General features: G+C 44.9%; 1 protein-coding gene across 4 annotated transcripts in view; it reads right to left on the bottom strand.

The window, feature by feature from the left end:
- The window catches only part of Prickle2 (prickle planar cell polarity protein 2), a 353,881-nt gene that overhangs the window by 1,712 nt on the left and 335,785 nt on the right, over positions 1–16,384 (bottom strand). The window lies entirely within an intron of this gene.

The following is a 16,384-nucleotide window of genomic DNA, read 5'->3' on the forward strand; positions in this document are numbered from 1 at the left end:
TCCTGTTGCATCTCCAATTGTAACCATATTCTATAAGCTTTGTAGGACAGATGATAGCTATTTGGCCAGTGACTGTTTCTTACCAAAGTAAGCCTAGAATCTAATTCTAAAGTACTGGTCTAGTTTAATACTTTGCTAGCCTGAAGCAGTTTCCTGCTTAACCTGTTTCCCTAGGTGGCAGGTGGTTACCCATCTCAAATGCCTTGGACACTATGTGACTCCCTAGGTGGAGAAAAAGAGACATCTATTCTCTGGCTTGCTCAGTGATGAACTCTCCAGCAGCCAGAAGATGTGAATTGTACCTGGGACATTCCTTTATTCCCTAGGGAGGGGCCTTTACAAATAAAGAAGTGACCTTAATCACTATCCAAGAGCTAGTACCCCGAGAAATGGGTCTCCATTCCTGAAGTGCTTTCCCATCGTCAGGGCTGAGGTAGAGACAATTCTGAAGATAGTGGGAGATGTGCACTTTGGGAATTTGCTTTTGCATATCTTAAAACAGTGCTCTATAGAGACGCTCCTTGTCACAATGGAAAAGTTTGGCCATTTTGCCAATTCTGGTCATTGACTGCAATAGGCCACGATTATTACCCCTGCCACTGATTATCCTGGCCTCCCAGTGAGATCCAAGATGTCCTCTTCCTGAGAGACCTAACTCGATGCTACAAGCCCTTCAGAGTATGTGGCAATATCTAAAGCTAAATGTATGTAGACATACATGAATAATGAATAAAACTATTTTGTGGGTGGGGGTGAGGGGCTTCTAGCATCATTTCCCCTGTGCATACAACCCCAAGTGGAGAGGCCTCAATTTTCTATTACCATTTTTATTCCATTCCTGGTTATATACTCAACATAAGTTAGTAAATATCTTCCAAAAAATATACAGACACATTTGGACAATGGAAGTGGAAATAATTTAAGAGCCAACCAGTGCAAAAATGGACAAATACACTGTGGTTCTGGTTGCCATTATTCACTAAAAGTTACTGCAGCTGATGGAGAAATGGGTTTCAGGACAGAGGAGGAAAGCAAAAGATAAGTCTAGAAGACCCTACACAAAAAGTACAGAAAGCCATTCTGCAGCCATTGGAATTTAAAAGTACTTAACACAAGAGCCCAAAGTGACCACATTTAGGGACTAAACACTTGATGAGACAGTACAAGAACACACGAGCCTCTGGCAAACACTTAATTGAGCCATGTAGAATATTCTCTCAGCCTGTGTTTAGTTTTGTCTTCTATATTGTATTTTGGCTTCAGGACTATTTTCCTTAATATGGTCTGCTTCATTTCATAGTTCCTTCTGAATGTACCAAAGACTTGCTTCTTTTCTTCTTTTATTGAGTTTTTTCTCATTCAATATGTTCTGATCACACTTTTCTCCTCCCCCACCCCCTCCCAGATCTTTCCTACTTCTCCACCCACTCAACTCCACAAACAAAGAAGCCCGGAGCCGTGGTGCTACACCTGGATGTTAAACAGCTACACCTGCATGTGACATAGCTACACCTGTATGTGACATAGCTACACAGGATGTTACATAGCTACATCACAGGTGCAAAGATTCAGATGGTGTAATTTGAATATATGCTTGCCTCATTTTATGTAAGCCATACCTCAAAAAAGCTGTATAAAAATCAAGGACTCTTCCTAAAAATTCAAATTTTAATCCTGGAAATGCCTCCAGAGAAAGTCTCTCTTTGTCCAGCAGGGACTGGCTATAGGACCCCCTTAGATATCACAGTCTATGGGTGCTCAAGTCTCTACGTGATAGGATGTAGGATACATTTAAAACACCTCTTTGTTATACATACTCCCGAATGCAATGTAAATTCAGTGTAAGTAGCAGCCATACCGTACTGTGTGGAGAACAAGATAGAAGGCTGTCCACGCTTTCATACAGATGCCTACCTGAATTTCCCACTGTGGCCTGGCTGAGCCCCCGGGGTGTGGGCCTCACACGCAGCGCCGACTGGGTATCATGTTGTACCTCCAGTAATGTTTAACACGATTTAATTACTGACAACTGTCAGCGCAAGAGGAGCTGGGCTCCACTCCCCACTTTTCTCGCTGCGTCTCTCTGGTATATAAAATCACAAAAACTGACCTTCGATCATTTAGTCACTTTCAGGGCCTCATCTAGCAGAAGATGGAGAGGGGACCCTGACATGCTAAGATGATGTACGAGCCATCTGAGCAGAGATGCAGACGAGCTCTCCCAAGGAAGAAAAGAGGATCTTCTGAAAGGTACCCAGTGGGCACCATTATCTTTGCAGGACTTTCTACGTAAGTTATTTGGTGGAAGGAAGGTCAACTTCAACAACCTACAAAACACCATAAATTCTCACGAAGGCTTTCCCCCAGCCAGCCTGGCAGTAAAACATTTCTAAGATGCATGTGGACAGGTTCCTAGTTCTGTGGCTGAGGTAAAAGCGAGGAAGGCTGCTTCTATTCTGCTCTAGTGGATATGAGGAAGGCGAGCCTCTTAGCTTGTACCTCTTCAAGCTCACATGTCCAAGGCGCCCTGTGGATCGTCCCGCAGCATGCCCATGAGAAGAAAAGTATTGTGCCGAGAACAGAAGTTATCCATGTTCAGGCCCAGTGTCCATTAGCAATCCTGTCAAACAGAAGCTACCGTGCCGGGGGACGTGACATGAAATCACTAGCTCGGCTTGCTGCTCTTGAGAGAAGCTTCTCTCTCTGGTGACTCACCACCTCACATTTTCCTTTAGGGTCTTCCTGCATGCAAGGGCAGCTCAGAGATGAGCAATGTGTGCATACTTGTCTCCAAAGAGGGTGGCTCTGTGGTTAATTTCTTTATTGGCAAAACCAGAGTTTCTATGCAAACTTCAAGGTGCTGCTTTACTTGGCTCCGCACCTCTCTATACACATTGTCATCGAGTCAACATGTCTTGCGTACTCTACCTTGGCTGTGGCTGCAGACTTCTTCCTCCTTCCAGTGAGCTCAGTCTTCCCTGGGAGCACCTTTCTCCTTTGCATGGCTGACTTCTGCTCGTTCAAGTCTACACCCAGATGGCAGCTCCCCCGTGTGAGGGGGCCACTCCTTTAGAGGTAGTTTTATCCCATGGCCAGTCAGTTACTCTTTCACTTGAGTTTTATTTAAGCTGCCTACCCTATTTCAGTTCCTTAAAATCTGTGGATAAATTTGCAGCTGAAATGGCTCAGCAAGGGAGGAGTAACCCTGTTCTCCGTACCCCCTGTGTTCTCACAGAACTGGCAGAACCCAGAACCTTGTGGATACTCAATACATACGTTCAGAATAAGGGCAGAGGCATCCCCACGCAGCCCACAGCTTGGATAAAGTGATCACCATTGACCTGGTAGGGGCCAGAGATGCAGTTCCAGCACGTAAGACTGTAAACGGCAGGAACAAAATCCTGCTTATCAGTATTGTGGTCTCTGGCAAACCACTGTGTAGCGCAGCACTAGGGCATTCCAGATTTTAAAGCTGAAGAAGATACGGTTTATAATTAGCTCCCTGAACTATGAAAATGCTGTTATTGATCGCAGCTCTGGAGGTTGGTTGAAGCTAGCAGTTCTCTGGTCCCCAAGACAGAATTATCCTCTCAGAGCTCATATTCCGTCCTGGCTGGGTAACTTTTAAAACCTTGTGAGTTGCAAAACTAAAATGGTCACAATGATAATATCTGGGTATGAAAGCGGCAGTGATGCTTAGAGGGAAAAGAATGAACTGTCCGTTTAAAATATATCACAGTGCTAATATATCTGCGAGTTTCTGTTTTTATCAATCTTTCTGGTGAGGATAAGTCCCACGAGGGTGGGAATGAACTCCTGCTAGCTACCTCACCTCACCTGGCATTCAGGATGGGGAACAATAGAGAATTAGGGCCAGAGAGTCCCTAGTGAAAGAAATCATGCCCCAACAACTTGATAGCCATAAAAACAAACAAAAAACAAAACCCAACACTGGTTAAATGTGGTTTTGTGTGAACGAATGAATCTGAACTACAACCCGGGTTCTGTCTCTGACACACTGTAATGTTCACTAGATAATCAGCGGCTGTTAAGAATAATTTGACTGCAGAGATAGCTGAGATTTTTTCCATTATACTGTTGAGATGTTCAATGATTTACTTTGTGCAGAAAGACTCATTGTCAAAATATAGAAAATTGTTATAATTGGGTCAAATAATGAGGTTCCCCAGATGTCCCTCCACTTTCCTGAAACACATACACTTTTCTTACCCTTGGAATAGTGGTGTGTGTGTGTGTGTGCGCACGCGCGCGTGCACGCACGCGCATCAGTGTGCATGTCTGTTTGCATATATGTGTATGTCTGTGTGCATATGTGTATACACGTTTCTGTATATGCATGCATGTATACCTATATACAAGCACATATAAGGGAGGAGTGATACCTCACCCGTGTTCTAGAAACTGACCATGGTGAGGAAAATCAATGCTTCAAGGAACATCCATGGTCAGATGGCAGAGAACTGCAGTCTTTGCTGTGCTCCCCTCCCCCACAGGTCTTAGGAGCAGAAGATGAATGCTTAAGAAAAAAACAGACTTAAATTTAAAGTCAGCCCGTGGGCACAATGTTCTGTTCCTTATTTATCACCCTGTGTTGTCCTACTCCTTGGGAAAAAAAACTAGCACGAGAAGACAGAGAATTATGATTGTGCTAGCATAAAGACAAGTTCACATTTCACATTGTTATGCAGTGGAAGAAACAGAATCTGCTCCCCTTTGTCCTCTAGACATTTGCTTCTCAAAATGATGATTTAGTTCCCTTTCAATAAGGTTTTTTCTACATTATTTTTATCTCTGTTGATGAAGAAATAGGAATTATTTAAGACAAAAATTCACTGACTACATGCAAGAACTGGAGACACGAAAAAATTAAAAATACTTAGAACAGGAATTTGTAAACTATTGTCTGGGACCCAATTCATCTCTCTGTCTGTTTTTGTAAATAAAACTTTATTAGAGTGCAATCATGCTTACTTATTTGCATATTACCTATGACTATTTCCCAGAATCCAATTGTTCTCTACAGTTGATAAAGACTATATGACTTGTGAAGCCTAAACTATTTACTTTCTGATCCTTTATAGAAATGACTGTGTTAAAGCAATTTGCTTGCATCAGTGTGTCTCAGACCATATGAGAAAGGTCTTGAAGTTCAAGACTGTTTGGTGTGTGTGAGTGTTTGTGTGTGTGTGTGTGTGTGTGTGTGTGTGTGTGTGTGTGTGTGCGCGCGCGCGCATGCAGTTTGATCGGGTCCCTTGGGGCTCTTTTTTCCTTCTGAGTCCATTGATCTCATCAACTCCCTGAACTTCAAACAGGCAGCAGCTGCTAAGGAACTGTCATCTAGGCAGTGGAGTTTAAATACCACCACATGTTTCTTGATGACAGGCCCTAGAATGGTTCAAAATGAATGTGACAGGGAAGGCTGGGGGAGGGGATGGCGATAAAGGGAAATGGGGTGTGTGTGTGTGGGGGGGGGAGGATGTACACACACAGTTCTTGCTACTCAGATGGATCTGGGGACGGTGGCGTGTCCTGGAGCCTCCCAGACCCTAACCAGAATTTCAGAATCTATGTTTGAACAAGATCCCCTGTGGATCTCAGGCTCACCTTAGAGAGGCACGATTCAAGAAGATGCTTCTGTCCTGGGAAGCCAGTCCGTCCTTCCTTTCTTTCTTTCTCTTTCTTTCTTTCTTTCTTTCTTTCTTTCTTTCTTTCTTTCTTTCTTTCTTTCTTTTTCTTTTCTTTCTTTCTCTTTCTTTCTTTCTTTCTTTCTTTCTTTCTTTCTTTCTTTCATTCTTTCAGATTTTATTTATGAGTGCTTTGTCTGCATGCCAGAATAGGGCATCAGATTACATTATAGATAGTTATGAGCCACCATGTGGTTGCTGGGAGTTGAACTCAGGACCTCTGGAAGAGCAGACAGTGCTCTTATCCACTGAGCCATCTCTCCAGGCCCAATCCTGGTTTCTTAAGTTGATGCTATCCACATCTCAGATTGTATAGACATTATGGGGCAGCTCTGTGCATTTTAGGATGCTTGGCTATATTTCTGGCTTTGAATAGAAATAAGCAGCCTTCCCTTCTAAGTATGAGTTCACGGTGCCCCAGAGGCTGAAAAAGGGCAAAATCACCATGAAAAGAACCCCAGCTCTAAGGAACACAGTTTGGCAGCTGCCACCTGACCAGAGACAGCAGGAAGTGTCTCCAGCCCACCGAGGGGGACAGCAGGCTGTGTCTATACAGAAACCATGATTTCTACAAGGCATAGACATGCCAGCCTCCATGTTCCACTCAGCTTGGTGGGAAATAGCTTCAAAATCTGTGAACTGCTAACTGGTTTGCTGTGTAACTACTGACAAACTGATGCATCTCTGCAGTGGGTTTCAAGAGTTCCTTGGTCTTAGTTTCTGGGTTCCCAGCTCTTAAAAAATCCTTCTCAGCTCCCAACTGTGGTCATCAGAGCTCAAGTTCTGCATTTCCAGGGACCAGCAGACCCTGGCAGGTGATGGTGTGCATTGCCATCTGCTCCTGCAGCATGAAGTGCTGGCATGTGTGAGACCACTTTCCTTTGTCAGCTACTGCCAAGACAGCATGGTAGGAGGGCACAGTAGGAGCTGTGCACTTCTGACTTTACAGCTCAGCCATTCTCCAGCCTTTCCCAGTCTCCCTCGCTTGGGAAAGGCCATCTGACCATCTTTGCTACATTCTGGAAGGCTAAAATAAAATAACTTGTTTCTTCACAACCAATCTGGTACCAAAGACAGGCATGAGGCTTGAGCCTGCCAGTTGGAGAGCCACCAGAATGGAACAGAACCAGTACATTACCAAGCAATTCCTGGTCAAAACTGGATCAGACTGGAGGTCTCCTACCTTTTAACCCTTGACTTGTTCATTTCTTTAACTTTCTGATAAGACAGTTGTCTGTCCCAATAAAGATCGTTTTGTGTTTAACCACACCACAGGGCAGTCCTCATTCCCAGGAGCAGTTGATCAGCATAAAAGGAAATCCATGGTTCTTTGTTTTTGTTGTTGTTGTTGTTTTGTGGGCATTTTATTTGTTTTGTCTTTTTGTTTGTTTCTTTTGATTTTTGACAGCCTGGGTTCCAGGATAGCCAGGGCTATGCAGACAAACTCTGTCTTGAAAAATCAGGAAAAAAAAATGGAGGGTGGAGCTTAGAAAGGGGCATCTTTTTGCAACTAAGTAGTGCTAATTTTAATCACATGAAGCCAATTTTAGGCAGGACTACTTGAAGGATTCTGGCTGTGTTGTTACAGTGTCTATTGCTAATTGAAGAGTGCACAAAGCCTTCTAACCAATTAGAGACTGTCTTAGGAATCTGCTTTGGTCTTACAGTGACATCTCACTGCTGTCCAGACATGGTATTGACAAGTAGAGCACACGGGAGCGTTGGCTCAGACAACAAGAGGAGCTCAAAGGCGTCCAGTGATAGAGACCAGGGAGCCAAGGGCTTGGAGATCCATGTAGTTTCTTCAAAGACATTAACCTAACCCCAACATTTTCAGGCACTTTATGTACAAGTGTGAAAAGAGGCTTTGCGGTAACACCCTACCAGCATATTCCACTGTGAACAGGAAGTTTTGGGGTGACACCCTACCAGCATATTACAATGTACAAGAAAGGCTATAACCAAGACAACAAAGCAATGGAACTAGGACTGGGAACAATCCCCAAAAGGAAACAGGAGGCACTAAGGTAGATGGCAGCATTCTGTATTAATCCTGATGGTGCTGCCCAAGAACCATGTTAGTAACAATTAGAGTGAGACCTAAAGGATGAAGAGACAGCCAAGCCAAGGGTGAGGAAAAGTGTTCCAGGCAGGAGGAACAAGAACACTTTGTGACAGAGAAAGTTTTTGTGTTCTAAGAAGTGGCGGAAGGGCCATGCACCTGGAGGATTCTATGCAAGGAAGAGAGGAGCAAAATGAGACTGTGGACAGAGACAGGAGTCCAAGGAAGTGTTCCTTGTGTGCCTGCAGGTGGTATTAGTAAAGACCTCTGAGGTAAAGCCAGGGGCATGGTGAAGGGCGCTGTCTTTGGATTTTACTTCTTAGCTTCCTGCCTTCTCAGTAAGGATTTGGGGGCTGGTGAGATGGCTGGCTCCCTGGGTAAAGGCAGTTGTCGCTGAGCCTGATCCCCGAGACCAACATGGTGGAAGGAGAGAATCAACTCCTATAGTCGTCTTCTGATTTCTATGTGCTAAGGCATAGACACACCACAAAACACACAAACAGTACATATACACTATGGAATACTACTCAGGTATTAAAAATAAGGAAATCCTGAAATTTGTGGACAAATGGAAGGAACTAGAAATGAACATACTGAGTGAGTTAACCCAGAAGCAGAAAGACTCACATGGTATATACTCACTTATAATTGGGCACTAGCTCAAAAGACATGTCCCACGAAAGTCTTCACTTACCAGGAGATTGGGATAGATGTGAGGACATCCTACTGAGACTCTAGGTAAGAGATATATAGGAGATGGGGAACTAGAAGGACCCAGAGGGTCCTAGAAACCTACAAGAAGAACATGGTGATGGATGGATCGGGGCCCAGGGGGGTCTGCTCAAACTATTGCACTAACCGAGGACGATACAAGCAGTTAACATCGAACCCCTACTCTGATCTACCCAATGGACAGGACATTCTCCACAGTTATGTGGGGAGAGCAAGGACTGACTCTTACATGAACTCTGGTGCCCCATATTTCACCAGCTCCCCTTGGTGAGGAGGCCTGATGGCACTCAGAGAAAGAATAAGCAGGCTACCAAGATGAGAGTTGATAGCCTATGATCATACAGTGGGGGAGAAGGTTCTCCTCAGTCATAGACCTAGGGGAGGGGAATAGAGTGAACGTGGGAGGGAAGGAGGAATGGGAGGATAGAAGTGATGGGATAACAATTGAGTTGTAATCTGAATAAATTAACTAAATAAAAAATAATATATAAATGTAAAAAAAAATAGATATCTTCTGTAAAATGGCTGCAACTAGACAATCTAAGGGTAAAGGCATCGACTGGCTTACTGCAGAGAACATCAAACATTGCTGGTGTATTAAGATCATATGTATGCTAAGTCTTCTTCCTTGCCCTCACCCCATATTTGTTATTTTAAGGAATTTTTACACATGTTGTCATATCTCCATTTTTCCCCAAGTGGGTAATGAAGAACTGGGAGAATCTGCTCAGGGTCACTCAGCAGCTACTCCAGAAGTTTTCTATGTGTCTGCTTTTCAGTAGTGGAACCACGAGAGAGAATGTGGCCTGGGCACTAGCATTCAGCAAGGAGATGGTAGATGGCAAAGAAAGGAGTAGACATTCGCTAACGCCCCCCCCCACTAAGTTGGTAGGAATAGCATTGATGAAAATGATCCTTTATACTACTGTACAGTTTCATGGCTAAACACAAGTTATTGTTACACATGGCATGGGGGCAATCTCACAAATACAGTGACGTCAGTGAGGCCAGATATAAAAGAATACACAGTATGGTTCCATTTCTGTAGAACTAATCATAACTTCAAATGGATCTGGGCTGTTAGGTGTTGAGAAGGGGTGCAGCGGGCTGAGGCACACGGCAACTTTTGGATGCTGGGTTGATCTTCATTCACTGTGGACACGGCAGCATGAATATAATAATTCTCCCAGTTTCAATGTGCAGCCTGCATATTTCTGTTCATAACCCTACCCCCAAAAGGCAGGGATTTAGTTATTACTGTTTTAAATGTAAATTGGAGGACTCTTCTCAACACACACTTTTTCAATGGAATCTTTCGGTCACATGCCTTCAGGCAGCCAATACACTTCTTGCTGTGCTGGGGATGAAAGCCAGAGTTTTATACAAGCTAAGAACTTCTCATCCATTGGACTATATCCCCATTCTCTCTTTTTGCTTTAAGTTGGCATGCTCAGAAGCGTTCGTCATTGGTAGTCTGAGCCTTGGCCAAACTCACATTTACTATATCTACCTGCCTGCCCTATTGCCTTCCCCTTTAGGCATATGAATTTCTTTCTTATGTAAGGCCAGCTTGACAAAGGAGGGAAGATGCCTGGAGCAAAGCAGTTTAGAGACTTAAGAGACAGCACATGATGTCCCCTTGTAAGCTTTGGGTCTTTGCTTCTGTGATCTCACTTCTCAGGAGCTAGAGATGATAGTGTCACTCACGACTGTGTGCATGGTGAAGCTATTTTACCAGGCTGGCTGAAAGATGGGCTCAGGGATACAATGCACAGGACTGGGTGGTGTATTTTAGAAGAGACTGGTGGGTAGAAGGAAGGAGATGGGCCAATTAGAAACAGTTTGGATGAGCTAGCAAGTGAGTGGGGTGCAGACGAGAGGCAGATACAGGGAAGTCATAGCTCTGAAGTTTTTTATTCCTTTATTTTTTAGTATTTTGAGACAAGGTTTCTCTGTGTAGCCTTGGCTGTCCCGGACTCACTTTGTAGACCAAGCTGGCCTCAATCTGCCTGCCTGCCTCTGCCTCCCTGAGTGCTGTGATTACAGGCATGTGCCACCATGCCTGGCTTACTCTGAATTTTTTCAGATGTGTTAAACTTTTATAAAATACAAGTATAACTACAGGAAAAACGTTACGTTTTTACGCAGCTCCTTCTTTCGAGAGCACATAACATACTGTGATTCAGGAGATGCCAGCAGTATAATGTACTTCCACTTGACAGGCTACAAACTAAAAATAGAAAAAGATGTGCGTGCTCCCCAAGGTCATGGGTGCGGGGTGGGAGTCAATGATGGAGGCGGGAACTAAACTGGTCTCCTGATCTTCTAAGACAGTCCATTTTATACCTTCAGCTGCCATGCCAGTCATCCAGAGACCTTCTTTAAAACCAGGTCCAGGTCCACTAAGTCTAAGGTGGATCCAAGATTCGGAATTTCTAACAATCTCCTAGAAGATGTTAATAGTGTTGTTCCGTGGACCACAGCGAGTTTTGTTTTTTAATTATTTTTACATTTATGTATGTATGTATGTATGTATGTATGTATGTATGTATGCATGTTTGCATATGTAGGTATGCATGTATGAACGAATGTATGTAGTGTGTGAGTGTATAAGAATGTGAAGGTCAGAGGACAACTTGCAAGAGCGGATTCCCTCCTTCTACCGTGTGGTTTCTAGAGACTAAACTCAGGTTACCAGCAGTTACCTTTGCCAGCTAAGCTATCCTGATGGTCCCATAGGCTACATTTGGAAATGCACAAGCAGGAGCATGAAACAATGCTAAGTACCACTTCTGAGACGCTCCACAGTCGGGTGACTAACCGAGGTGCTTTCTCTGGGCATATAAAATCCCCATACTTCTGGTTAGGGAGCCAGGGAGGCACAGAAAGGGAGACCTGGAGCAGGCACGTGCTCTTCCCTTTTCTTGTTGATAGATATGAAGCGGCCACCACCCAGCACTCTACTTCTACTGAGGTGCAACAAAGCCAGGACTGGGTTCCTAGAACAGCATACGGATGTCAGACTGGGTCACAGAAACATCTTCCCCTTCTAGTTCCCAACAGCAGCCTGTGCCGCTTGCCTGGCTTCCTGGAGCAACTTGGCCTTGGCTGGGTTCAACTGCTGCACAGACAGAATAAACGGATGCTCCCAGGTAGGAGCGACGTCCCTCCTGCAGAGTTCCCCAGGCCATCAAATCTTTCTTCTCCCTCCTTAAAGCCTCACCTTGGAAACAGCTGTGAGTTAAGGAAGCCGTTTGATGGCATCCCCTCTCTGGATTAAGTTGAAAAGAGAGAGGTTTTTGTCATTGTCACTGTTTGTTTGTTTGCTTGTTTGTTTTGTGAAAGCAAGAAAGTTGGGGAATTTTTACAGGCCCTCTCAAACACAGGTGTGTTTGTCGCTTTTCTTGTCCCATGACAAAACACCTGACAAGAAGCAACTTAAGAGAGAAAAGGTTAAAAAAAAAAAAAAAAAAAAAAAAAAAAAAGAGAGAAAAGGTTTATCTCTCAGCTTGCAGTTCAAGGGAATGTCATCTATGATGGAAGTGAAGACAGGGCAACAGGCGAGGGAGGTGTGTGAAGACACGCAGGGGGATGGCTGGTTGTACTGCATCTGCAATCTGGACACAGAGAAAACAGGAAGCAGGGTCCAGCTATCAGACCGCATTACCTATTTTGTTAAATCATTCTTTTTTTTATTATTTTTTTTTGTCACAACTTTTGATTCTCAAATCAATGCTCCTGAACATGATGGCTGAGGGGCTTGCATGTCTCTGTCGTGTGTCCTCCCCTGCAGTCCCTGTAGCCCCACCCTGTCAGTTGACTAGACTCTACCTTAGTTACATCTTTGCTTTGTATTTGTGCAATTCCATGTGTTGTGTGTTTACAGCATGCTGGGCTCCCCAGGGTGGTGGAAAAGCACCTAGCTTGCAAAGCAGTTCACTCTTGCTGCCAAACACCCATGAATGAGTCCCCAAACTCATTCCTCCCCCCGCCGAGCCTGGCTTGCTCTCCTGAATTCTTTTCTTTATCAGAGTTACTCATGGCTTCTCCTCATGGACAGGTAGGGACCTCTATTATATGGTGTTTCTAAGCCAGGGACCCTACCCTCCTCCAGGCTCGTATGGATTCCTACTGAAGGCACCAGACCCCAGCAAAAGGCAGGTGGCAGAGTCTGTCTTGACAAGAGAGAAAGGTGAGACAGTAGCCACGAGGGAGAGAAGACACAAAAACTTTTGGGTGAGATGTTTGTAAGTGGAGGGGAGAAAGTATAAGAAGCATTACTTCATTGTTTTACATCAGTCCAAACTTATCAGTGCATCTCATGTAGGTGTGGTACCTGCATTTTGCTCCTCCACTGTATACACGTATAGCTCACTGGTCAGTGTCAGCAGCACAGGGGTGCATACGCATATGGGCTGTGGGGCCTGGTCCCAAAGCTACAGTCAGAATTTCTGGGAGTGCCACTCAAGCAACTGAGCTTCCACATGGTCTCCAGGCGAGTCTTACGCCCTCAGCCATCCAAACCACCACTTCCAAATCATGTAGGTATGAAAAGACATCCAGGGTCTGACCCAGCTTCCGTACTTGTGGGTGACCTTTGGATTTCAGAGCTGGGCAAACTGCCTATTAGGCTACTCTGCCTTGCTGGCACCAGGCAAGGTACAAAGATTCTACAGCTGGCAAACCCAGGGGCTGTAGTCGGAAGGCAGGCTTTCCAGGACAGTTTGTGTCACCTCTCCTGACAGATCCTGGCTGGTGAGGGCTGATGACTTAATTCCCTCGCTCCTGTCACTAAATGTGGTCCCTGCACCAATCCACCGAGAATGGACTCAGCGGAGTTGATGGCAACCTAGTTCCCTGGAAACAGTTCAGATGGCTGGTACCCCACAATGGATTTAGAGATCTGGCAGGGAGGGGGACTTGATCTGCCTCCAGCAGGGCTATCTGAGCTCTTCCCTGCCGAGAGCATAGAATCCGAAAATACTAGTCCACTCAGCTCTGGAAGCTCCGATCCCGAAGAAAGGATTGTTTCCATCAAGCACCCAACTTTGAGCTCCTACTTTTTCAATGGTGAGCAACTTATACAGTATCTAGAAGGATGGCTTGGTTATCTTATAGTCATACAAACACATAAGGCATATATATGCCTAAGCTCAGCAGTCCCACTTCTAGGAATTTATAGCATGGAAACATTTTTGTAAGCATGCAAACACAAGTCAGAAGTATATTTCAGCATAAATTGAGGCAGTGAAAAGCTGGGGGTTGGGGGGGGGAGAAGTCCAGTAATATGGGATGGGTTAAAAGAACTAGGGTCAGGGACTAGAGAGATGGCTCAGAGGTAAGAGCATGGGCTGCTCTTGCAGAGGACCTAGGTTCTATTTGTAGCAGCTACTTGGTGGCTTCTGACCTTCTAAGACTCCAGTTCCGGGGGGATCTGACACCCTCCTCTGGAATCGTTGCATACTGCATGCACACAGTACACTGACACACATGTTGGCAAAACACTCATATGCATAAAATAAAAATAAATAAAATTTAAAGAAAAGATCTAGGAACAATGAAATGCTGAACAGCTTCAGATGACTTAGAGCCTGTGCATCAACAGACAAAGACAGACAAAGTATAGGCTGCTTTGAAGAAACCCACAAATTATAAAATGTTAGGACCTTTCAAGTTTTTTAGTTATATATCTGTCAGTGCATGCCTAAAAACAAGTGACAGTGCAATAGTAGGTTAGGGAAGGAGATTATGGGACCATTTTAACTTATAATACATATATATTTATAAACATAATTTTTGTTATTAGGAAAAATAATAAAATTGTATGTAAAACAGTTGGAGGCCTATCCCTTTCACCTTGACCTACCTCCTAAGAGAACAGGAAGAGCTTTCTTCAATGTTGACCCTGAAGAGGACAAGCATATTTGTTTGGGACCAGGTCTGTCACTTCCAAGATAGCTGCAAGGTTTGCTCTCTACTCACTCATCCGAGTCTTGGGTGATGTTTTATTTTAGGACTTTTTTTTTTTTTTTAAACAACTAAACATATCTGGGTCCATGGGGAGGCATGAGACACCAGGCAGTTTCAGATCTTGTAGGAATCTCAAAACATTCTAAGTCCACCTACTCTTCAACTTCATCACTCTGAACTCTGAGAAGAGGCCCGGTGTCTCTGCAACTAGTCTGGAGGAGCCATGGGGTCACTGCTATTAGTGAAGCAATGCACGATGAAGTTTACTGTGGCTGCTAAAGATGCCTCTTTCTCGTCATGTGACTATGGGCCGATTTCTCAGCCTCTCTAAGCCCATCCATGCCTCTGTAAAAGAGAGATCATTCAATTAACAAGTAGTTTATGAATGCCACCAAGGGCCAGTTGCATTAAACGCCTGCTGTGTGTGTGTGTCATTGCTGCAGATGCCGGGGCAGCGGAAGTAAATGAACAGATGCAATGTCTGGTCTCTTAAGCTACTTTGTCATTACTATGATAAAGTAAACACAGACAAAAGCGACTTAAAGGAGGGTGCATTTTGGCTCACGGTTTCAGGAAATACAGTCCTCCATGGCAGGGAAGACACGGCAGCAGGCAAGGAAGGGTATGGTGGCGGGAGCAGGTGGGCTGGCATCCTTGCCCATGGAGCAGATAGTGAACAGGAGGCAGGCTGGCTGCAAAGCTGCAAGGCTTGCTCCCCAGGAAGTCTCCAGCCCCTAGCTGTCCCACCATAGCTTTCTACCTCTAGCCTCATCAGAACTCAAGAGTAGTAAATAATGTTATTCTTATTTTCTGAAAGAGCCATCCAAGTCGATGGGAGGCTGAGAGTGACTCAGACAGAGCAACCAGGGCCTGTTCGATGCTGGTTAAGATGAATGAAGGCTTCGGTAACTAACTCCCAGGCATGAGGGTACCAAGCGCCCGACTGGGAGCTACTCCTCTTCTTCCTCCTATGGTGCCTTCCACCATTACTCTCTGCTTGCTATGCTGCTCTGGGACACAATTCAGGACAAGTGGTTTTCTCTCAGCTGTTCCACCACCTTCTTCCTTCTTTTAAATCAAGACAGGGGCTCATCATGTAGCCCAGGATAGCCTCAAACATAATCCTCCTGTTTCAGCTTCCTGAGTGCTAGGACTACAGGTTGTGCCCCCACATCCTGCTCGGCTGCCCATCTTAGCTGAGTTCCCTTTCCAGAGGAGGGCCGTAGGCACTGACTAAACTGGAAAGAGCATCGGGGTGGTAGAATGGAATAACAGCCGAGGCCAAGCAGGGAGATAATCCTCTCGTGTTTTAGAGGAGTATAGAAGTTCCCTTTTCTCCTTTTCACAGCAGCAGCTCTGCTACTGTGGGTAGAAGAGCTCATGGTCTGCTAACAGCGAGGTGGTGGAAGAGCTGCAGAAAGGGCTAGCCTGGTCTAAGGTCACTTATGATAGATTTATCAGGGCACGCACTTGCCAGATCCACACCCACAGTGGCTACTGGTATAAAACAGTGTCCGCCAAGACCCCCTTGTCCAGGATGTGCTGTCCTCTGCAGCCTTGTGAGAAGGAAAAGGAGACCAGAAAAAACAGTCCAAGGACAAACACACTACAGGCTTGAGAACAGGAGGGTGAACTGTTAGCTTGAAAGCCTTGTGTCTTTGAATACAGCTGGGAGGCAAATCCCTCCCAAAGCAACACTCGGCTACTGTTCGCCCCATGGTATACAAATGCCTATGGTGGGAATGGCTAATCAGACACTTCACCCAAGAGAAGACACTCTGATCCAGCTGGCACTGTGGGTCCCCGGGGCTTCCCCACTCAGTCTGTGACAAAGTGGCTCATCTGAAGCCCTACCGTCTTTCTGTCACTTGCTGTTTTCTTCTTTTATTCCTATTTGATGTCTTCTTAATAAACT

Source organism: Acomys russatus, chromosome 13 (assembly GCF_903995435.1).
Source record: "Acomys russatus chromosome 13, mAcoRus1.1, whole genome shotgun sequence".
Lineage (NCBI taxonomy): Eukaryota > Metazoa > Chordata > Mammalia > Rodentia > Muridae > Acomys > Acomys russatus.